A 23,635-nucleotide genomic window follows, 5' to 3' on the forward strand; every position below is an offset into this window, starting at 1 on the left:
CTTTCCAGTGAGACAGGGAGGTTATGGAAGGTACCGGTTCATGGCTTATTTGTGTGGAGTTCTGCAGTGGGACGATCCAATGAGAGAGGGAGGTTATGGACGGGTACAGGTTCAGGGCAAATTTGTGTGGCGTTCTGCATTGGTGCGTTCCAGTGAGACAAGGAGGTTATGGGCGGGTACACGTTCGGGGCATATTTGTGTGGAATTCTGCATTGGTACGTTCCAGTGAGACAGGGCAGTTATGGAGTGTAGCGGTTCAGGGCAAATTTGTGTGGAGTTCTGCATTGGTACTTTCCAGTGAGGCAGGGAGGTTATGGAGGGGTACAGGTTCAGGGCATATTCGTGTGGAGTTCTGCGTTGGTACGTTCCAGCGAGACAAGGAGGATATGGGCGGGTACACGTTCAGGGCATATTTACGTGGTGTTCTGCAGTGGTACGTTACAGAGAGACTGGGAGGTTATGGACGGGTACAGGTTCAGGGCATATTTGAGTGTAGTTCTGCATTGGTACGTTCCAGTGAGACAGGGAGGTTATGGAGGGGTACAGGTTCAGGGCACATTAGTGTGGAGTTCTGCAGTGGTACGGTCCATTGAGACAGGGAGGTTATGGTCGGGTACAGGTTCAGGGCATATTTGTGTGGTGTTCTGCAATGGTACGTTCCAGTGAGACAGGGAGGTTATGGAGGGGTACAGGTTCAGGGCACATTTGTGTGGAGTTCTGCACTGGTACGTTCCAGTGAGACAGGGAGGTTATGGAGGGTACAGATTCAGCGCATATTTGTGTGGAGTTCTGCAGTGGTACGGTCCATTGAGACAGGGAGGTTATGGAGGGGTACAGGTTCAGGGCATATTTGTGTGGAGTTCTGCATTGGTACGTTCCAGTGAGACAGGGAGGTTATGGAGTGTAGCAGTTCAGGGCAAATTTGTGTGGAGTTCTGCATTGGTGCGTTCCAGTGAGACAAGGAGGTTATGGGCGGGTACACGTTCAGGGCATATTTGTGTGGAATTCTGCATTGGTACGTTCCAGTGAGACAGGGAGATTATGCACGGTACAGGATCAGGGCATATTTGAGTGGAGTTCTGCATTGGAACGTTCCAGTGAGACAGGGAGGTTATTGAGGGGTACAGGTTCAGGGCAAATTTGTGTGGCGTTCTGCATTGGTGCGTTCCAGTTCGACAAGGAGGTTATGGGCGGGTACACGTTCAGGGCATATTTGTGTGGAATTCTGCATTGGTACGTTCCAGTGAGACAGGGAGGTTATGGAGGGGTACAGGTTCAGGGCATATTTGTGTGGAGTTCTGCGTTGGTACGTTCCAGTGAGACAAGGAGGTTATGGGCGGGTACACGTTCAGGGCATATTTACGTGGTGTTCTGCAGTGGTACGTTCCAGAGAGACTGGGAGGTTATGGAGGGGTACAGGTTCAGGGCATATTTGAGTGTAGTTCTGCATTGGTACGTTCCAGTGAGACAGGGTCGTTATGGAGGGATACAGGTTCAGGGCATATCTGAATGGAGTTCGACATTGGTACGTTCCAGTGAGACAGGGAGGTTATGGAGGGGTACAGGTTCAGGGCACATTTGTGTGGAGTTCTGCATTGGTACGTTCCACTGAGACAGGGAGGATATGGAGGGTACAGGTTCAGCGCATATTTGTGTGGAGTTCTGCAGTGGTACGGTCCAGTGAAGCAGGGAGATTATGGTCGGGTACAGGCTCAGGGCATATATGTGTGGAGTTCTGCATTGGTACGTTCCAGTGAGACTGGGAGGTTATGGAAGGGTACAGTTTCAGGGCATATTTGTGTGTTGTTCTGCAATGGTATGTTCCAGTGAGACAAGGAGGTTATGGGCGGGAACACGTTCAGGGCATATTTGTGTGGCGTTCTGCAATGGTGCGTTCCGGTGTGAAATGGAGGTTATGGAGGGGTACAGTTTCATGGCATATTTGAGTGTAGTTCTGCATTTGTACGTTCCAGTGAGACAGGGAGGTTATGGAGGGCTACAGGTTCAGGGCGTATTTGTGTGGAGTTCTGCGTTGGTACGTTCCAGTGAGACAAGGAGGTTATGGGCGGGTACACGTTCAGGGCATATTTACGTGGTGTTCTGCAGTGGTACGTTCCAGAGAGACTGGGAGGTTATGGAGGGGTACAGGTTCATGGCATATTTTAGTGGAGTTCTGCAGTGGGACGATCCAATGAGACAGGGAGGCTATGGACCGGTACAGGTTCAGGGCAAATTGTGTAGAGTTCTGAATGGGTGCGTTCCAGTGAGACAAGGAGGTTATGGGCGGGTACACGTTCAGGGCATATTTGTGTGGAATTCCGCATTGGTACGTTCCAGTGAGACAGGGAGGTTATGGAGGGGTACAGGTTCAGGGCATATTTTTTGTAGTTCTGCATTGGTACGTTCCAGTGAGACAGGCAGGTTATGCAGGGGTACAGGATCAGGGCATATTTGTTTGTAGTTCTGCATTGGTACGTTCCAGTGAGACAGGGAGGTTATGGAGGGTACAGATTCAGGGCATATTTGTGTGGAGTTCTGCAGTGGTACGTTCCAGTGAGACAGGGAGGTTATGGTCGGGTACAGGTTCAGGGCATATTTGTGTGGAGTTCTGCATTGGTACTTTCCAGTGAGACAGCGAGGTTATGGAGGGGTACAGGTTCAGGGCATATTTGTGTGGTGTTCTGCAATGGTACGTTCCAGTGACACAGGGAGGTTATGCACGGTACAGGATCAGGGCATATTTGAGTGGAGTTCGGCAATCGTGCTTTCCAGTGAGACAGGGAGGTTATGGAGGGGTACAGGTTCAGGGCATATTTGTGTGGAGTTCTGCATTGGTATGTTCCAGTGAGACAGGGAGGTTATGGAGGGGTACAGGTTCAGGGCAAATTTGTGTTGAGTTCTGCATTGGTGCGTTCCACTGAGACAAGGAGGTTATGGGCGGGTACACGTTCAGGGCATATATGTGTGGAGTTCTGCATTGGTACGTTCCAGTGAGACTGGGAGGTTATGGAAGGGTACAGTTTCAGGGCATATTTGTGTGGTGTTCTGCAATGGTATGTTCCAGTGAGACAAGGAGGTTATGGGCGGGAACACGTTCAGGGCATATTTGTGTGGCGTTCTGCAATGGTGCGTTCCGGTGTGAAATGGAGGTTATGGAGGGGTACAGTTTCATGGCATATTTGAGTGTAGTTCTGCATTTGTACGTTCCAGTGAGACAGGGAGGTTATGGAGGGCTACAGGTTCAGGGCGTATTTGTGTGGAGTTCTGCGTTGGTACGTTCCAGTGAGACAAGGAGGTTATGGGCGGGTACACGTTCAGGGCATATTTACGTGGTGTTCTGCAGTGGTACGTTCCAGAGAGACTGGGAGGTTATGGAGGGGTACAGGTTCATGGCATATTTGAGTGGAGTTCTGCAGTGGGACGATCCAATGAGACAGGGAGGCTATGGACCGGTACAGGTTCAGGGCAAATTGTGTAGAGTTCTGAATGGGTGCGTTCCAGTGAGACAAGGAGGTTATGGGCGGGTACACGTTCAGGGCATATTTGTGTGGAATTCTGCATTGGTACGTTCCAGTGAGACAGGGAGGTTATGGAGGGGTACAGGTTCAGGGCATATTTTTTGTAGTTCTGCATTGGTACGTTCCAGTGAGACAGGCAGGTTATGCAGGGGTACAGGATCAGGGCATATTTGTTTGTAGTTCTGCATTGGTACGTTCCAGTGAGACAGGGAGGTTATGGAGGGTACAGATTCAGGGCATATTTGTGTGGAGTTCTGCAGTGGTACGTTCCAGTGAGACAGGGAGGTTATGGTCGGGTACAGGTTCAGGGCATATTTGTGTGGAGTTCTGCATTGGTACTTTCCAGTGAGACAGCGAGGTTATGGAGGGGTACAGGTTCAGGGCATATTTGTGTGGTGTTCTGCAATGGTACGTTCCAGTGACACAGGGAGGTTATGCACGGTACAGGATCAGGGCATATTTGAGTGGAGTTCGGCAATCGTGCTTTCCAGTGAGACAGGGAGGTTATGGAGGGGTACAGGTTCAGGGCATATTTGTGTGGAGTTCTGCATTGGTATGTTCCAGTGAGACAGGGAGGTTATGGAGGGGTACAGGTTCAGGGCAAATTTGTGTTGAGTTCTGCATTGGTGCGTTCCACTGAGACAAGGAGGTTATGGGCGGGTACACGTTCAGGGCATATATGTGTGGAGTTCTGCATTGGTACGTTCCAGTGAGACTGGGAGGTTATGGAAGGGTACAGTTTCAGGGCATATTTGTGTGGTGTTCTGCAATGGTATGTTCCAGTGAGACAAGGAGGTTATGGGCGGGAACACTTTCAGGGCATATTTGTGTGGCGTTCTGCAATGGTGCGTTCCGGTGTGAAATGGAGGTTATGGAGGGGTACAGTTTCATGGCATATTTGAGTGTAGTTCTGCATTTGTACGTTCCAGTGAGACAGGGAGGTTATGGAGGGCTACAGGTTCAGGGCGTATTTGTGTGGAGTTCTGCGTTGGTACGTTCCAGTGAGACAAGGAGGTTATGGGCGGGTACACGTTCAGGGCATATTTACGTGGTGTTCTGCAGTGGTACGTTCCAGAGAGACTGGGAGGTTATGGAGGGGTACAGGTTCATGGCATATTTGAGTGGAGTTCTGCAGTGGGACGATCCAATGAGACAGGGAGGCTATGGACCGGTACAGGTTCAGGGCAAATTGTGTAGAGTTCTGAATGGGTGCGTTCCAGTGAGACAAGGAGGTTATGGGCGGGTACACGTTCAGGGCATATTTGTGTGGAATTCTGCATTGGTGCGTTCCAGTGAGACAGGGAGGTTATGGAGGGGTACAGGTTCAGGGCATATTTTTTGTAGTTCTGCATTGGTACGTTCCAGTGAGACAGGCAGGTTATGCAGGGGTACAGGATCAGTGCATATTTGTTTGTAGTTCTGCATTGGTACGTTCCAGTGAGACAGGGAGGTTATGGAGGGTACAGATTCAGGGCATATTTGTGTGGAGTTCTGCAGTGGTACGTTCCAGTGAGACAGGGAGGTTATGGTCGGGTACAGGTTCAGGGCATATTTGTGTGGAGTTCTGCATTGGTACTTTCCAGTGAGACAGCGAGGTTATGGAGGGGTACAGGTTCAGGGCATATTTGTGTGGTGTTCTGCAATGGTACGTTCCAGTGACACAGGGAGGTTATGCACGGTACAGGATCAGGGCATATTTGAGTGGAGTTCGGCAATCGTGCTTTCCAGTGAGACAGGGAGGTTATGGAGGGGTACAGGTTCAGGGCATATTTGTGTGGAGTTCTGCATTGGTATGTTCCAGTGAGACAGGGAGGTTATGGAGGGGTACAGGTTCAGGGCAAATTTGTGTTGAGTTCTGCATTGGTGCGTTCCACTGAGACAAGGAGGTTATGGGCGGGTACACGTTCAGGGCATATTTGTGTGGAATTCTGCATTGGTACGTTCCCGTGAGACAGGGACGTTATTGAGGGGTACAGGTTCAGGGCAAATTTGTGTGGCGTTCTGCATTGGTGCGTTCCAGTGAGACAAGGAGGTTATGGGCGGGTACACGTTCAGGGCATATTTATGTGGAATTCTGCATTGGTACGTTCCAGTGAGACAGGGGGGTTATGGAGGGTACCGGTTCAGGGCAATTTTGTGTGGAGTTCTGCATTGGTACGTTCCATTGAGACAGGGTGTTTATGGAGGGGTACAGGTTCAGGGCAAATTTGTCTGGAGATCTGCATTGGTGCGTTCCAGTGAGACAAGGAGATAATGGGCGGGTACACGTAAAGGGCATATTTATGTGGAATTCTGCATTGGTACGTTCCAGTGAGACAGGGAGGTTATGGAGGGTACCGGTTCAGTGCATATTTGTGCGGAGGTCTGCATTGGTACGTTCCAATGAGACAGGGAGGTTATGGAGGGGTACATGTTCAGGGCATATTTGTGTGGAGTTCTGCATTGGTACGTTCCAGTGAGACAAGGAGGTTATGGAGGGGTACAGGTTCAGGGCATATTTGTGTGTAGTTCTACATTGGTACGTTCCAGTGAGACAGGGAGGTTATGGAGGTTACAGGTTCAGGGCATATTTGTGTGGAGTTCTGCAGTGGTACGTTCCAGTGAGACAGGGAACTTATGGTCGGGTACAGGTTCAGTGCATATTTGTGTGGAGTTCTGCATTGGTACTTTCCAGTGAGACAGGGAGGTTATGGAGTGTACAGGTTCATGGCATATTTGTGTGGAGTTCTGCATTGGTACGTTCCAGTGAGACAGGGAGTTTATGGAGGGGTACAGGTTCAGGGCAAATTTGTGTGGAGTTCTGCATTGGTGCGTTCCAGTGAGACAAGGAGGTTATGGGCGAGTACACGTTCAGGGCATATTTGTGTGGTATTCTGCATTGGTACGTTCCAGTGAGACAGGGAGGTTATGGAGGGGTACAGGTTCAGGGCATATTTGTGTGTAGTTCTGCATTGGTACGTTCCAGTGAGACAGGGAGGTTATGGAGGGTACAGGTTCAGGGCATATTTGTGTGGTGTTCTGCATTGGTACGTTCCATTGAGACAGGGAGTTTATGCACTGTACAGGATCAGGGCATATTTGAGTGGAGTTCTGCATTGGTACGTTCCATTGAGACAGTGAGGTTATGGAGGGGTACAGGTTCAGGGCAAATTTGTGTGGAGATCTGCATTGGTGCGTTCCAGTGAGACAAGGAGATTATGGGCGGGTACACGTAAAGGGCATATTTGTGTGGAATTCTGAATTGGTACGTTCCAGTGAGACAGGGAGGTTATGGAGGGTACCGGTTCAGTGCATATTTGTGCGGAGTTCTGCATTGGTACGTTCCAGTGTGACAGGGAGGTTATGGAGAGGTACAGGTTCAGGGCATATTTGTGTGGAGTTCTGCATTGGTACGTTCCACTGAAACAGGGAGGTTATGGAGGGTTACAGGTTCAGGGCACATTTGTGTGGAGTTCTGCATTGGTACGTTCCAATGAGACAGGGAGGTTATGGAGGGGTACATGTTCAGGGCATATTTGTGTGTTGTTCTGCATTGGTAAGTTCCAGTGAGACAGGGAGGTTATGGAGGGTACAGGTTCAGGGCATATTTGTGTGGAGTTCTGCATTGGTACGTTCTAATGAGACAGGGAGGTTATGGAGGGGTACAGGTTCAGGGCACATTTGTGTGGAGTTCTGCATTGGTACTTTCCAGTGAGACAGGGAGGTTATGGAGGGGTACAGGTTCAGGGCATATTTGTGTGGTGTTCTGCAATGGTACGTTCCAGTGAGACAGGGAGGTTATGCACGGTACAGGATCAGGGCATATTTGAGTGGAGTTCGGCATTCGTGCTTTCCAGTGAGACAGGGAGGTTATGGACGGGTACAGGTTCAGGGCATATTTGTGTGGAGTTCTGCATTGGTACGTTCCAGTGAGACTGGGAGGTTATGGAGCGGTACAGGTTCAGGGCAAATTTGTGTTGAGTTCTGCATTGGTGCGTTCCAGTGAGACATGGAGGTTATGGGCGGGTACACGTTCAGGGCATATTTGTGTGGAATTCTGCATTGGTGCGTTCCAGTGAGACAAGGAGGTTATGGGCGGGTACACGTTCAGGGCATATTTGTGTGGAATTCTGCATTGGTACGTTCCAGTGAGACAGGGAGGTTATGGAGGGTACCGGTTCAGGGCAATTTTGTGTGGAGTTCTGCATTGGTACGTTCCAATGAGACAGGGAGTTTATGTAGGGGTACAGGTTCAGGGCAAATTTGTGTGGAGTTCTGCATTGGTGCGTTCCAGTGAGACAAGGAGGTTATGGGCGGGTACACGTTCAGGGCATATTTGTGTGGTATTCTGCATTGGTGCGTTCCAGTGAGACAAGGAGGTTATGGGCGTGTACACGTTCAGGGCATATTTGTGTGGTATTCTGCATTGGTACGTTCCAGTGAGACAGGGAGGTTATGGAGGGGTACAGGTTCAGTGCATATTTGTGTGTAGTTCTGCATTGGTACGTCCAGTGAGACAATGAGGTTATAGAGGGTACAGGTTCTGGGCATCTTTGTGTGGAGTTCTGCATTGGTACGTTCCAGTGAGACAGGGAGGTTATGCACGGTACAGGATCAGGGCATATTTGTGTGGAGTTCTGCATTGGTACATTCCATTGAGACAGGGTGGTTATGGAGGGGTACAGGTTCAGGGCAAATTTGTCTGGAGATCTGCATTGGTGCGTTCCAGTGAGACAAGGAGATAATGGGCGGGTACACGTAAAGGGCATATTTGTGTGGAATTCTGCATTGGTACGTTCCAGTGAGACAGGGAGATTATGGAGGGTACCGGTTCAGTGCATATTTGTGCGGAGGTCTGCATTGGTACGTTCCAATGAGACAGGGAGGTTATGGAGGGGTACATGTTCAGGGCATATTTGTGTCTAGTTCTGCATTGGTACGTTCCAGTGAGACAGGTAGGTTATGGAGGGTACAGGTTCAGGGCATATTTGTGTGGAGTTCTGCAGTCGTACGGTCCAGTGAGACAGGGAGGTTATGGTCGGGTACAGGTTCAGGGCATATTTGTGTGGAGTTCTGCATTGGTACTTTCCAGTGAGACAGAGAGTTATGGAGGGTACCGGTTCATGGCTTATTTGTGTGGAGTTCTGCAGTGGGACGATCCAATGAGACAGGGAGGTTATGGACGGGTACAGGGTCAGGGCATATTTGTGTGGAGTTCTGCATTGGTACGTTCCAGTGAGACAGGGAGGTTATGGAGGAGTACAGGTTCAGGGCAAATTTGTGTGGAGTTCTGCATTGGTGCGCTCCAGTGAGACAGGGAGGTTATGGAGGTTACAGGTTCAGGGCATATTTGTGTGGAGTTCTGCAGTGGTACGTTCCAGTGAGACAGGGAGCTTATGGTCGGGTACAGGTTCAGTGCATATTTGTGTGGAGTTCTGCATTGGTACGTTCCAGTGAGACAGGGAGGTTATGGAGGGTACAGGTTCAGGGCATATTTGTGTGGTGTTCTGCATTGGTACGTTCCATTGAGACAGGGAGGTTATGCACGGTACAGGATCAGGGCATATTTGAGTGGAGTTCTGCATTGGTACGTTCCATTGAGACAGTGAGGTTATGGAGGGGTACAGGTTCAGGGCAAATTTGTGTGGAGATCTGCATTGGTGCGTTCCAGTGAGACAAGGAGATTATGGGCGGGTACACGTAAAGGGCATATTTGTGTGGAATTCTGCATTGGTACGTTCCAGTGAGACAGGGAGGTTATGGAGGGTACCGGTTCAGTGCATATTTGTGCGGAGTTCTGCATTGGTACGTTCCAGTGTGACAGGGAGGTTATGGAGAGCTACAGGTTCAGGGAATATTTGTGTGGAGTTCTGCATTGGTACGTTCCACTGAAACAGGGAGGTTATGGAGGGTTACAGGTTCAGGGCACATTTGTGTGGAGTTCTGCATTGGTACGTTCCAATGAGACAGGGAGGTTATGGAGGGGTACATGTTCAGGGCATATTTGTGTGTTGTTCTGCATTGGTACGTTCCAGTGAGACAGGGAGGTTATGGAGGGTACAGGTTCAGGGCATATTTGTGTGGAGTTCTGCATTGGTACGTTCTAATGAGACAGGGAGGTTATGGACGGGTACAGGTTCAGGGCACATTTGTGTGGAGTTCTGCATTGGTACTTTCCAGTGAGACAGGGAGGTTATGGAGGGGTACAGGTTCAGGGCATATTTGTGTGGTGTTCTGCAATGGTACGTTCCAGTGAGACAGGGAGGTTATGCACGGTACAGGATCAGGGCATATTTGAGTGGAGTTCGGCATTCTTGCTTTCCAGTGAGACAGGGAGGTTATGGAGGGGTACAGGTTCAGGGCATATTTGTGTGGAGTTCTGCATTGGTACGTTCCAGTGAGACAGGGAGGTTATGGAGGGGTACAGGTTCAGGGCAAATTTGTGTTGAGTTCTGCATTGGTGCGTTCCAGTGAGACAAGGAGGTTATGGGCGGGTACACGTTCAGGGCATATTTGTGTGGAATTCTGCATTGGTGCGTTCCAGTGAGACAAGGAGGTTATGGGCGGGTACACGTTCAGGGCATATTTGTGTGGAATTCTGCATTGGTACGTTCCAGTGAGACAGGGAGGTTATGGAGGGTACCGGTTCAGGGCAATTTTGTGTGGAGTTCTGCATTGGTACGTTCCAGTGAGACAGGGAGTTTATGTAGGGGTACAGGTTCAGGGCAAATTTGTGTGGAGTTCTGCATTGGTGCGTTCCAGTGAGACAAGGAGGTTATGGGCGGGTACACGTTCAGGGCATATTTGTGTGGTATTCTGCATTGGTACGTTCCAGTGAGACAGGGAGGTTATGGAGGGGTACAGGTTCAGTGCATATTTGTGTGTAGTTCTGCATTGGTACGTCCAGTGAGACAGGGAGGTTATGGAGGGTACAGGTTCTGGGCATCTTTGTGTGGAGTTCTGCATTGGTACGTTCCAGTGAGACAGGGAGGTTATGCACGGTACAGGATCAGGGCATATTTGAGTGGAGTTCTGCATTGGTACGTTCCATTGAGACAGGGTGGTTATGGAGGGGTACAGGTTCAGGGCAAATTTGTCCGGAGATCTGCATTGGTGCGTTCCAGTGAGACAAGGAGATAATGGGCGGGTACACGTAAAGGGCATATTTGTGTGGAATTCTGCATTGGTACGTTCCAGTGAGACAGGGAGGTTATGGAGGGTACCGGTTCAGTGCATATTTGTGCGGAGGTCTGCATTGGTACGTTCCAATGAGACAGGGAGGTTATGGAGGGGTACATATTCAGGGCATATTTGTGTCTAGTTCTGCATTGGTACGTTCCAGTGAGACAGGGAGGTTATGGAGGGTACAGGTTCAGGGCATATTTGTGTGGAGTTCTGCAGTCGTACGGTCCAGTGAGACAGGGAGGTTATGGTCGGGTACAGGTTCAGGGCATATTTGTGTGGAGTTCTGCATTGGTACTTTCCAGTGAGACAGGGAATTATGGAGGGTACCGGTTCATGGCTTATTTGTGTGGAGTTCTGCAGTGGGACGATCCAATGAGACAGGGAGGTTATGGACGGGTACAGGTTCAGGGCATATTTGTGTGGAGTTCTGCATTGGTACGTTCCAGTGAGACAGGGAGGTTATGGAGGAGTACAGGTTCAGGGCAAATTTGTGTGGAGTTCTGCATTGGTGCGCTCCAGTGAGACAAGGAGGTTATGGAGGGGTACAGGTTCAGGCCATATTTGTGTGTAGTTCTACATTGGTACGTTCCAGTGAGACAGGGAGGTTATGGAGGTTACAGGTTCAGGGCATATTTGTGTGGAGTTCTGCAGTGGTACGTTCCAGTGAGACAGGGAACTTATGGTCGGGTACAGGTTCAGTGCATATTTGTGTGGAGTTCTGCATTGGTACTTTCCAGTGAGACAGGGAGGTTATGGAGTGTACAGGTTCATGGCATATTTGTGTGGAGTTCTGCATTGGTACTTTCCAGTGAGACAGGGAGTTTATGGAGGGGTACAGGTTCAGGGCAAATTTGTGTGGAGTTCTGCATTGGTGCGTTCCAGTGAGACAAGGAGGATATGGGCGGGTACACGTTCAGGGCATATTTGTGTGGTATTCTGCATTGGTACGTTCCAGTGAGACAGGGAGGTTATGGAGGGGTACAGGTTCAGGGCATATTTGTGTGTAGTTCTGCATTGGTACGTTCCAGTGAGACAGGGAGGTTATGGAGGGTACAGGTTCAGGGCATATTTGTGTGGTGTTCTGCATTGGTACGTTCCAGTGAGACAGGGAGGTTATGCACGGTACAGGATCAGGGCATATTTGAGTGGAGTTCTGCATTGGTACATTCCATTGAGACAGTGGGGTTATGGAGGGGTACAGGTTCAGGGCAAATTTGTGTGGCGTTCTGCATTGGTGCGTTCCAGTTCGACAAGGAGGTTATGGGCGGGTACACGTTCAGGGCATATTTGTGTGGAATTCTGCATTGGTACGTTCCAGTGAGACAGGGAGGTTATGGAGTGTAGCGGTTCAGGGCAAATTTGTGTGGAGTTCTGCATTGGTACGTTCCAGTGAGGCAGGGAGGTTATGGAGGGCTACAGGTTCAGGGCGTATTTGTGTGGAGTTCTGCGTTGGTACGTTCCAGTGAGACAAGGAGGTTATGGGCGGGTACACGTTCAGGGCATATTTACGTGGTGTTCTGCAGTGGTGCGTTCCAGAGAGACTGGGAGGTTATGGAGGGGTACAGGTTCATGGCATATTTGTGTGGAGTTCTGCAGTGAGACGATCCAATGAGACAGGGAGGCTATGGACCGGTACAGGTTCAGGGCAAATTGTGTAGAGTTCTGCATGGGTGCGTTCCAGTGAGACAAGGAGGTTATGGGCGGGTACACGTTCAGGGCATATTTGTGTGGTATTCTGCATTGGTACGTTCCAGTGAGACAGGGAGGTTATGGAGGGGTACAGGTTCAGTGCATATTTGTGTGTAGTTCTGCATTGGTACGTCCAGTGAGACAGGGAGGTTATGGAGGGTACAGGTTCTGGGCATCTTTGTGTGGAGTTCTGCATTGGTACGTTCCAGTGAGACAGGGAGGTTATGCACGGTACAGGATCAGGGCATATTTGAGTGGAGTTCTGCATTGGTACGTTCCATTGAGACAGGGTGGTTATGGAGGGGTACAGGTTCAGGGCAAATTTGTCCGGAGATCTGCATTGGTGCGTTCCAGTGAGACAAGGAGATAATGGGCGGGTACACGTAAAGGGCATATTTGTGTGGAATTCTGCATTGGTACGTTCCAGTGAGACAGGGAGGTTATGGAGGGTACCGGTTCAGTGCATATTTGTGCGGAGGTCTGCATTGGTACGTTCCAATGAGACAGGGAGGTTATGGAGGGGTACATATTCAGGGCATATTTGTGTCTAGTTCTGCATTGGTACGTTCCAGTGAGACAGGGAGGTTATGGAGGGTACAGGTTCAGGGCATATTTGTGTGGAGTTCTGCAGTCGTACGGTCCAGTGAGACAGGGAGGTTATGCTCGGGTACAGGTTCAGGGCATATTTGTGTGGAGTTCTGCATTGGTACTTTCCAGTGAGACAGGGAGTTATGGAGGGTACCGGTTCATGGCTTATTTGTGTGGAGTTCTGCAGTGGGACGATCCAATGAGACAGGGAGGTTATGGACGGGTACAGGTTCAGGGCATATTTGTGTGGAGTTCTGCATTGGTACGTTCCAGTGAGACAAGGAGGTTATGGAGGAGTACAGGTTCAGGGCAAATTTGTGTGGAGTTCTGCATTGGTGCGCTCCAGTGAGACAAGGAGGTTATGGAGGGGTACAGGTTCAGGGCATATTTGTGTGTAGTTCTACATTGGTACGTTCCAGTGAGACAGGGAGGTTATGGAGGTTACAGGTTCAGGGCATATTTGTGTGGAGTTCTGCAGTGGTACGTTCCAGTGAGACAGGGAGCTTATGGTCGGGTACAGGTTCAGTGCATATTTGTGTGGAGTTCTGCATTGGTACTTTCCAGTGAGACAGGGAGGTTATGGAGTGTACAGGTTCATGGCATATTTGTGTGGAGTTCTGCATTGGTACGTTCCAGTGAGACAGGGAGTTTATGGAGGGGTACAGGTTCAGGGCAAATTTGTGTGGAGTTCTGCATTGGTGCGTTCCAGTGAGACAAGGAGGATATGGGCGGGTACACGTTCAGGGCATATTTGTGTGGTATTCTGCATTGGTACGTTCCAGTGAGACAGGGAGGTTATGGAGGGGTACAGGTTCAGGGCATATTTGTGTGTAGTTCTGCATTGGTATGTTCCAGTGAGACAGGGAGGTTATGGAGGGTACAGGTTCAGGGCATATTTGTGTGGTGTTCTGCATTGGTACGTTCCAGTGAGACAGGGAGGTTATGCACGGTACAGGATCAGGGCATATTTGAGTGGAGTTCTGCATTGGTACATTCCATTGAGACAGTGGGGTTATGGAGGGGTACAGGTTCAGGGCAAATTTGTGTGGCGTTCTGCATTGGTGCGTTCCAGTTCGACAAGGAGGTTATGGGCGGGTACACGTTCAGGGCATATTTGTGTGGAATTCTGCATTGGTACGTTCCAGTGAGACAGGGAGGTTATGGAGTGTAGCGGTTCAGGGCAAATTTGTGTGGAGTTCTGCATTGGTACGTTCCAGTGAGGCAGGGAGGTTATGGAGGGCTACAGGTTCAGGGCGTATTTGTGTGGAGTTCTGCGTTGGTACGTTCCAGTGAGACAAGGAGGTTATGGGCGGGTACACGTTCAGGGCATATTTACGTGGTGTTCTTCAGTGGTGCGTTCCAGAGAGACTGGGAGGTTATGGAGGGGTACAGGTTCATGGCATATTTGTGTGGAGTTCTGCAGTGGGACGATCCAATGAGACAGGGAGGCTATGGACCGGTACAGGTTCAGGGCAAATTGTGTAGAGTTCTGCATGGGTGCGTTGCAGTGAGACAAGGAGGTTATGGGCGGGTACACGTTCAGGGCATATTTGTGTGGAATTCTGCATTGGTACGTTCCAGTGAGACAGGGAGGTTATGGAGGGGTACAGGTTCAGGGCATATTTTTTGTAGTTCTGCATTGGTACGTTCCAGTGAGACAGGCAGGTTATGCAGGGGTACAGGTTCAGGGCATATTTGTTTGTAGTCTGCATTGGTACGTTCCAGTGAGACAGGGAGGTTATGGAGGGTACAGATTCAGGGCATATTTGTGTGGAGTTCTGCAGTGGTACGTTCCAGTGAGACAGGGATGTTATGGTCGGGTACAGGTTCAGGGCATATTTGTGTGGAGTTCTGCATTGGTACTTTCCAGTGAGACAGGGAGGTTATGGAGGGGTACAGGTTCAGGGCATATTTGTGTGGTGTTCTGCAATGGTACGTTCCAGTGAGACAGGGAGGTTATGCACGGTACAGGATCAGGGCATATTTGAGTGGAGTTCGGCATTCGTGCTTTCCAGTGAGACAGGGAGGTTATGCAGGGGTACAGGTTCAGGGCATATTTGTGTGGAGTTCTGCATTGGTACGTTCCAGTGAGACAGGGAGGTTATGGAGGGGTACATGTTCAGGGCATATTTGTGTGTAGTTCTGCATTGGTACGTTCCAGTGAGACAGGGAGGTTATGGAGGGTACAGGTTCACGGCATATTTGTGTGGAGTTCTGCAGTGGTACGGTCCAGTGAGACAGGGAGGTTATGGTCGTGTACAGGTTCAGGGCATATTTGTGTGGAGTTCTGCATTGGTACTTTCCAGTGAGACAGGGAGTTTATGGAGGGGTACAGGTTCAGGGCATATTTGTGTGGTGTTCTGCAATGGTACGTTCCAGTGAGACAGGGAGGTTATGCACGGTACAGGATCACGGCATATTTGAGTGGAGTTCGGCATTCCTGCTTTCCAGTGAGACAGGGAGGTTATGGAGGGGTACAGGTTCAGGGCATATTTGTGTGGAGTTCTGCATTGGTACGTTCCAGTGAGACAGGGAGGTTATGGAGGGGTACAGGTTCAGGGCAAATTTGTGTGGAGTTCTGCATTGGTGCGTTCCAGTGAGACAAGGAGGTTATGGGCGGGTACACGTTCAGGGCATATTTGTGTGGAATTCTGCATTGGTACGTTCCAGTGAGACAGGGAAGTTATGGAGTGTAGCGGTTCAGGGCAAATTTGTGTGGAGTTCTGCATTGGTACTTTCCAGTGAGGCAGGGAGGTTATGGAGGGGTACAGGTTCAGGGCATATTCGTGTGGAGTTCTGCGTTGGTACGTTCCAGTGAGACAAGGAGGATATGGGCGGGTACACGTTCAGGGCATATTTACGTGGTGTTCTGCAGTGGTACGTTACAGAGAGACTGGGAGGTTATGGACGGGTACAGGTTCAGGGCATATTTGAGTGTAGTTCTGCATTGGTACGTTCCAGTGAGACAGGGAGGTTATGGAGGGGTACAGGTTCAGGGCACATTAGTGTGGAGTTCTGCATTGGTACGTTCCAGTGAGACAGGGAGGTTACGGAGGGTACAGATTCAGCGCATATTTGTGTGGAGTTCTGCAGTGGTACGGTCCATTGAGACAGGGAGTTTATGGTCGGGTACAGGTTCAGGGCATATTTGTGTGGTGTTCTACAATGGTACGTTCCAGTGAGACAGGGAGGTTATGGAGGGGTACAGGTTCAGGGCACATTTGTGTGGAGTTCTGCATTGGTACGTTGCAGTGAGACAGGGAGGTTATGGAGGGTACAGATTCAGCGCATATTTGTGTGGAGTTCTGCAGTGGTACGGTCCATTGAGACAGGGAGGTTATGGAGGGGTACAGGTTCAGGGCATATTTGTGTGGAGTTCTGCATTGGTACGTTCCAGTGAGACAGGGAGGTTATGGAGTGTAGCAGTTCAGGGCAAATTTGTGTGGAGTTCTGCATTGGTGCTTTCCAGTGAGACAAGGAGGTTATGGGCGGGTACACGTTCAGGGCATATTTGTGTGGAATTCTGCATTGGTACGTTCCAGTGAGACAGGGAGATTATGCACGGTACAGGATCAGGGCATATTTGAGTGGAGTTCTGCATTGGAACGTTCCAGTGAGACAGGGAGGTTATTGAGGGGTACAGGTTCAGGGCAAATTTGTGTGGCGTTCTGCATTGGTGCGTTCCAGTTCGACAAGGAGGTTATGGGCGGGTACACGTTCAGGGCATATTTGTGTGGAATTCTGCATTGGTACGTTCCAGTGAGACAGGGAGGTTATGGAGTGTAGCGGTTCAGGGCAAATTTGTGTGGAGTTCTGCATTGGTACGTTCCAGTGAGGCAGGGAGGTTATGGAGGGCTACAGGTTCAGGGCATATTTGTGTGGAGTTCTGCGTTGGTACGTTCCAGTGAGACAAGGAGGTTATGGGCGGGTACACGTTCAGGGCATATTTACGTGGTGTTCTGCAGTGGTACGTTCCAGAGAGACTGGGAGGTTATGGAGGGGTACAGGTTCAGGGCATATTTGAGTGTAGTTCTGCATTGGTACGTTCCAGTGAGACAGGGAGGTTAAGGAGGGGTACAGGTTCAGGGCACATTTGTGCGGAGTTCTGCATTGGTACGTTCCAGTGAGACAGGGAGGTTATGGAGGGTACAGGTTCAGCGCATATTTGTGTGGTGTTCTGCAATGGTACGTTCCAGTGAGACAGGGAGGTTATGCACGGTACAGGATCAGGGCATATTTGAGTGGAGTTCGGCATTCGTGCTTTCCAGTGAGACAGGGAGGTTATTGAGGGGTACAGGTTCAGGGCAAATTTGTGTGGCGTTCTGCATTGGTGCGTTCCAGTTCGACAAGGAGGTTATGGGCGGGTACACGTTCAGGGCATATTTGTGTGGAATTCTGCATTGGTACGTTCCAGTGAGACAGGGAGGTTATGGAGTGTAGCGGTTCAGGGCAAATTTGTGTGGAGTTCTGCATTGGTACGTTCCAGTGAGGCAGGGAGGTTATGGAGGTCTACAGGTTCAGGGCGTATTTGTGTGGAGTTCTGCGTTGGTACGTTCCAGTGAGACAAGGAGGTTATGGGCGGGTACACGTTCAGGGCATATTTACGTGGTGTTCTGCAGTGGTGCGTTCCAGAGAGACTGGGAGGTTATGGAGTGGTACAGGTTCATGGCATATTTGTGTGGAGTTCTGCAGTGGGACGATCCAATGAGACAGGGAGGCTATGGACCGGTACAGGTTCAGGGCAAATTGTGTAGAGTTCTGCATGGGTGCGTTCCAGTGAGACAAGGAGGTTATGGGCGGGTACACGTTCAGGGCATATTTGTGTGGAATTCTGCATTGGTACGTTCCAGTGAGACAGGGAGGTTATGGAGGGGTACAGGTTCAGGGCATATTTTTTGTAGTTCTGCATTGGTACGTTCCAGTGAGACAGGCAGGTTATGCAGGGGTACAGGTTCAGGGCATATTTGTTTGTAGTTCTGCATTGGTACGTTCCAGTGAGACAGGGAGGTTATGGAGGGTACAGATTCAGGGCATATTTGTGTGGAGTTCTGCAGTGGTACGTTCCAGTGAGACAGGGAGGTTATGGTCGGGTACAGGTTCAGGGCATATTTGTGTGGAGTTCTGCATTGGTACTTTCCAGTGAGACAGGGAAGTTATGGAGGGGTACAGGTTCAGGGCATATTTGTGTGGTGTTCTGCAATGGTACGTTCCAGTGAGACAGGGAGGTTATGCACGGTACAGGATCAGGGCATATTTGAGTGGAGTTCGGCATTCGTGCTTTCCAGTGAGACAGGGAGGTTATGCAGGGGTACAGGTTCAGGGCATATTTGTGTGGAGTTCTGCATTGGTACGTTCCAGTGAGACAGGGAGGTTATGGAGGGGTACATGTTCAGGGCATATTTGTGTGTAGTTCTGCATTGGTACGTTCCAGTGAGACAGGGAGGTTATGGAGGGTACAGGTTCACGGCATATTTGTGTGGAGTTCTGCAGTGGTACGGTCCAGTGAGACAGGGAGGTTATGGTCGTGTACAGGTTCAGGGCATATTTGTGTGGAGTTCTGCATTGGTACTTTCCAGTGAGACAGGGAGTTTATGGAGGGGTACAGGTTCAGGGCATATTTGTGTGGTGTTCTGCAATGGTACGTTCCAGTGAGACAGGGAGGTTATGCACGGTACAGGATCACGGCATATTTGAGTGGAGTTCGGCATTCCTGCTTTCCAGTGAGACAGGGAGGTTATGGAGGGGTACAGGTTCAGGGCATATTTGTGTGGAGTTCTGCATTGGTACGTTCCAGTGAGACAGGGAGGTTATGGAGGGGTACAGGTTCAGGGCAAATTTGTGTGGAGTTCTGCATTGGTGCGTTCCAGTGAGACAAGGAGGTTATGGGCGGGTACACGTTCAGGGCATATTTGTGTGGAATTCTGCATTGGTACGTTCCAGTGAGACAGGGAGAATATGCACGGTACAGGATCAGGGCATATTTGAGTGGTGTTTTGCATTGGTACGTTCCAGTGAGACAGGGACGTTATTGAGGGGTACAGGTTCAGGGCAAATTTGTGTGGCGTTCTGCATTGGTGCGTTCCAGTGAGACAAGGAGGTTATGGGCGGGTACACGTTCAGGGCATATTTGTGTGGAATTCTGCATTGGTACGTTCCAGTGAGACAGGGAAGTTATGGACTGTAGCGGTTCAGGGCAAATTTGTGTGGAGTTCTGCATTGGTACTTTCCAGTGAGGCAGGGAGGTTATGGAGGGGTACAGGTTCAGGGCATATTCGTGTGGAGTTCTGCGTTGGTACGTTCCAGTGAGACAAGGAGGATATGGGCGGGTACACGTTCAGGGCATATTTACGTGGTGTTCTGCAGTGGTACGTTACAGAGAGACAGGGAGGTTATGGAGGGTACAGATTCAGCGCATATTTGTGTGGAGTTCTGCAGTGGTACGGTCCATTGAGACAGGGAGGTTATGGAGGGGTACAGGTTCAGGGCATATTTGTGTGGAGTTCTGCATTGGTACGTTCCAGTGAGACAGGGAGGTTATGGAGTGTAGCAGTTCAGGGCAAATTTGTGTGGAGTTCTGCATTGGTGCGTTCCAGTGAGACAAGGAGGTTATGGGCGGGTACACGTTCAGGGCATATTTGTGTGGAATTCTGCATTGGTACGTTCCAGTGAGACAGGGAGATTATGCACGGTACAGGATCAGGGCATATTTGAGTGGAGTTCTGCATTGGAACGTTCCAGTGAGACAGGGAGGTTATTGAGGGGTACAGGTTCAGGGCAAATTTGTGTGGCGTTCTGCATTGGTGCGTTCCAGTTCGACAAGGAGGTTATGGGCGGGTACACGTTCAGGGCATATTTGTCTGGAATTCTGCATTGGTACGTTCCAGTGAGACAGGGAGGTTAAGGAGGGGTACAGGTTCAGGGCACATTTGTGCGGAGTTCTGCATTGGTACGTTCCAGTGAGACAGGGAGGTTATGGAGGGTACAGGTTCAGCGCATATTTGTGTGGTGTTCTGCAATGGTACGTTCCAGTGAGACAGGGAGGTTATGCACGGTACAGGATCAGGGCATATTTGAGTGGAGTTCGGCATTCGTGCTTTCCAGTGAGACAGGGAGGTTATTGAGGGGTACAGGTTCAGGGCAAATTTGTGTGGCGTTCTGCATTGGTGCGTTCCAGTTCGACAAGGAGGTTATGGGCGGGTACACGTTCAGGGCATATTTGTGTGGAATTCTGCATTGGTACGTTCCAGTGAGACAGGGAGGTTATGGAGTGTAGCGGTTCAGGGCAAATTTGTGTGGAGTTCTGCATTGGTACGTTCCAGTGAGGCAGGGAGGTTATGGAGGGCTACAGGTTCAGGGCGTATTTGTGTGGAGTTCTGCGTTGGTACGTTCCAGTGAGACAAGGAGGTTATGGGCGGGTACACGTTCAGGGCATATTTACGTGGTGTTCTGCAGTGGTACGTTCCAGAGAGACTGGGAGGTTATGGAGGGGTACAGGTTCATGGCATATTTGTGTGGAGTTCTGCAGTGGGACGATCCAATGAGACAGGGAGGCTATGGACCGGTACAGGTTCAGGGCAAATTGTGTAGAGTTCTGAATGGGTGCGTTCCAGTGAGACAAGGAGGTTATGGGCGGGTGCACGTTCAGGGCATATTTGTGTGGAATTCTGCATTGGTACGTTCCAGTGAGACAGGCAGGTTATGCAGGGGTACAGGTTCAGGGCATATTTGTTTGTAGTTCTGCATTGGTACGTTCCAGTGAGACAGGGAGGTTATGGAGGGTACAGATTCAGGGCATATTTGTGTGGAGTTCTGCAGTGGTACGTTCCAGTGAGACAGGGAGGTTATGGTCGGGTACAGGTTCAGGGCATATTTGTGTGGAGTTCTGCATTGGTACTTTCCAGTGAGACAGCGAGGTTATGGAGGGGTACAGGTTCAGGGCATATTTTTGTGGTGTTCTGCAATGGTACGTTCCAGTGACACAGGGAGGTTATGCACGGTACAGGATCAGGGCATATTTGAGTGGAGTTCGGCATTCGTGCTTTCCAGTGAGACAGGGAGGTTATGGAGGGGTACAGGTTCAGGGCATATTTGTGTGGAGTTCTGCATTGGTATGTTCCAGTGAGACAGGGAGGTTATGGAGGGGTACAGGTTCAGGGCAAATTTGTGTTGAGTTCTGCATTGGTGCGTTCCACTGAGACAAGGAGGTTATGGGCGGGTACACGTTCAGGGCATATTTGTGTGGAATTCTGCATTGGTACGTTCCCGTGAGACAGGGACGTTATTGAGGGGTACAGGTTCAGGGCAAATTTGTGTGGCGTTCTGCATTGGTGCGTTCCAGTGAGACAAGGAGGTTATGGGCGGGTACACGTTCAGGGCATATTTGTGTGGAATTCTGCATTGGTACGTTCCAGTGAGACAGGTAGGTTATGGAGTGTAGCGGGTCAGGGCAAATTTGTGTGGAGTTCTGCATTGGTACGTTCCAGTGAGGCAGGGAGGTTATGGAGGGCTACAGGTTCAGGGCGTATTTGTGTGGAGTTCTGCGTTGGTACGTTCCAGTGAGACAAGGAGGTTATGGGCGGGTACACGTTCAGGGCATATTTACGTGGTGTTCTGCAGTGGTGCGTTCCAGAGAGACTGGGAGGTTATGGAGTGGTACAGGTTCATGGCATATTTGTGTGGAGTTCTGCAGTGGGACGATCCAATGAGACAGGGAGGCTATGGACCGGTACAGGTTCAGGGCAAATTGTGTAGAGTTCTGCATGGGTGCGTTCCAGTGAGACAAGGAGGTTATGGGCGGGTACACGTTCAGGGCATATTTGTGTGGAATTCTGCATTGGTACGTTCCAGTGAGACAGGGAGGTTATGGAGGGGTACAGGTTCAGGGCATATTTTTTGTAGTTCTGCATTGGTACGTTCCAGTGAGACAGGCAGGTTATGCAGGGGTACAGGTTCAGGGCATATTTGTTTGTAGTTCTGCATTGGTACGTTCCAGTGAGACAGGGAGGTTATGGAGGGTACAGATTCAGGGCATATTTGTGTGGAGTTCTGCAGTGGTACGTTCCAGTGAGCAGGGAGGTTATGGTCGGGTACAGGTTCAGGGCATATTTGTGTGGAGTTCTGCATTGGTACTTTCCAGTGAGACAGGGAAGTTATGGAGGGGTACAGGTTCAGGGCATATTTGTGTGGTGTTCTGCAATGGTACGTTCCAGTGAGACAGGGAGGTTATGCACGGTACAGGATCAGGGCATATTTGAGTGGAGTTCGGCATTCGTGCTTTCCAGTGAGACAGGGAGGTTATGCAGGGGTACAGGTTCAGGGCATATTTGTGTGGAGTTCTGCATTGGTACGTTCCAGTGAGACAGGGAGGTTATGGAGGGGTACATGCTCAGGGCATATTTGTGTGTAGTTCTGCATTGGTACGTTCCAGTGAGACAGGGAGGTTATGGAGGGTACAGTTTCACGGCATATTTGTGTGGAGTTCTGCAGTGGTACGGTCCAGTGAGACAGGGAGGTTATGGTCGTGTACAGGTTCAGGGCATATTTGTGTGGAGTTCTGCATTGGTACTTTCCAGTGAGACAGGGAGTTTATGGAGGGGTACAGGTTCAGGGCATATTTGTGTGGTGTTCTGCAATGGTACGTTCCAGTGAGACAGGGAGGTTATGCACGGTACAGGATCACGGCATATTTGAGTGGAGTTCGGCATTCCTGCTTTCCAGTGAGACAGGGAGGTTATGGAGGGGTACAGGTTCAGGGCATATTTGTGTGGAGTTCTGCATTGGTACGTTCCAGTGAGACAGGGAGGTTATGGAGGGGTACAGGTTCAGGGCAAATTTGTGTGGAGTTCTGCATTGGTGCGTTCCAGTGAGACAAGGAGGTTATGGGCGGGTACACGTTCAGGGCATATTTGTGTGGAATTCTGCATTGGTACGTTCCAGTGAGACAGGGAGAATATGCACGGTACAGGATCAGGGCATATTTGAGTGGTGTTTTGCATTGGTACGTTCCAGTGAGACAGGGACGTTATTGAGGGGTACAGGTTCAGGGCAAATTTGTGTGGCGTTCTGCATTGGTGCGTTCCAGTGAGACAAGGAGGTTATGGGCGGGTACACGTTCAGGGCATATTTGTGTGGAATTCTGCATTGGTACGTTCCAGTGAGACAGGGACGTTATGGAGTGTAGCGGTTCAGGGCAAATTTGTGTGGAGTTCTGCATTGGTACTTTCCAGTGAGGCAGGGAGGTTATGGAGGGGTACAGGTTCAGGGCATATTCGTGTGGAGTTCTGCGTTGGTACGTTCCAGTGAGACAAGGAGGATATGGGCGGGTACACGTTCAGGGCATATTTACGTGGTGTTCTGCAGTGGTACGTTACAGAGAGACAGGGAGGTTATGGAGGGTACAGATTCAGCGCATATTTGTGTGGAGTTCTGCAGTGGTACGGTCCATTGAGACAGGGAGGTTATGGAGGGGTACAGGTTCAGGGCATATTTGTGTGGAGTTCTGCATTGGTACGTTCCAGTGAGACAGGGAGGTTATGGAGTGTAGCAGTTCAGGGCAAATTTGTGTGGAGTTCTGCATTGGTGCGTTCCAGTGAGACAAGGAGGTTATGGGCGGGTACACGTTCAGGGCATATTTGTGTGGAATTCTGCATTGGTACGTTCCAGTGAGACAGGGAGAT

The sequence above is a fragment of the Hemitrygon akajei genome, unplaced genomic scaffold, assembly GCF_048418815.1.
Source record: "Hemitrygon akajei unplaced genomic scaffold, sHemAka1.3 Scf000066, whole genome shotgun sequence".
Classification (NCBI taxonomy): Eukaryota; Metazoa; Chordata; class Chondrichthyes; order Myliobatiformes; family Dasyatidae; genus Hemitrygon; species Hemitrygon akajei.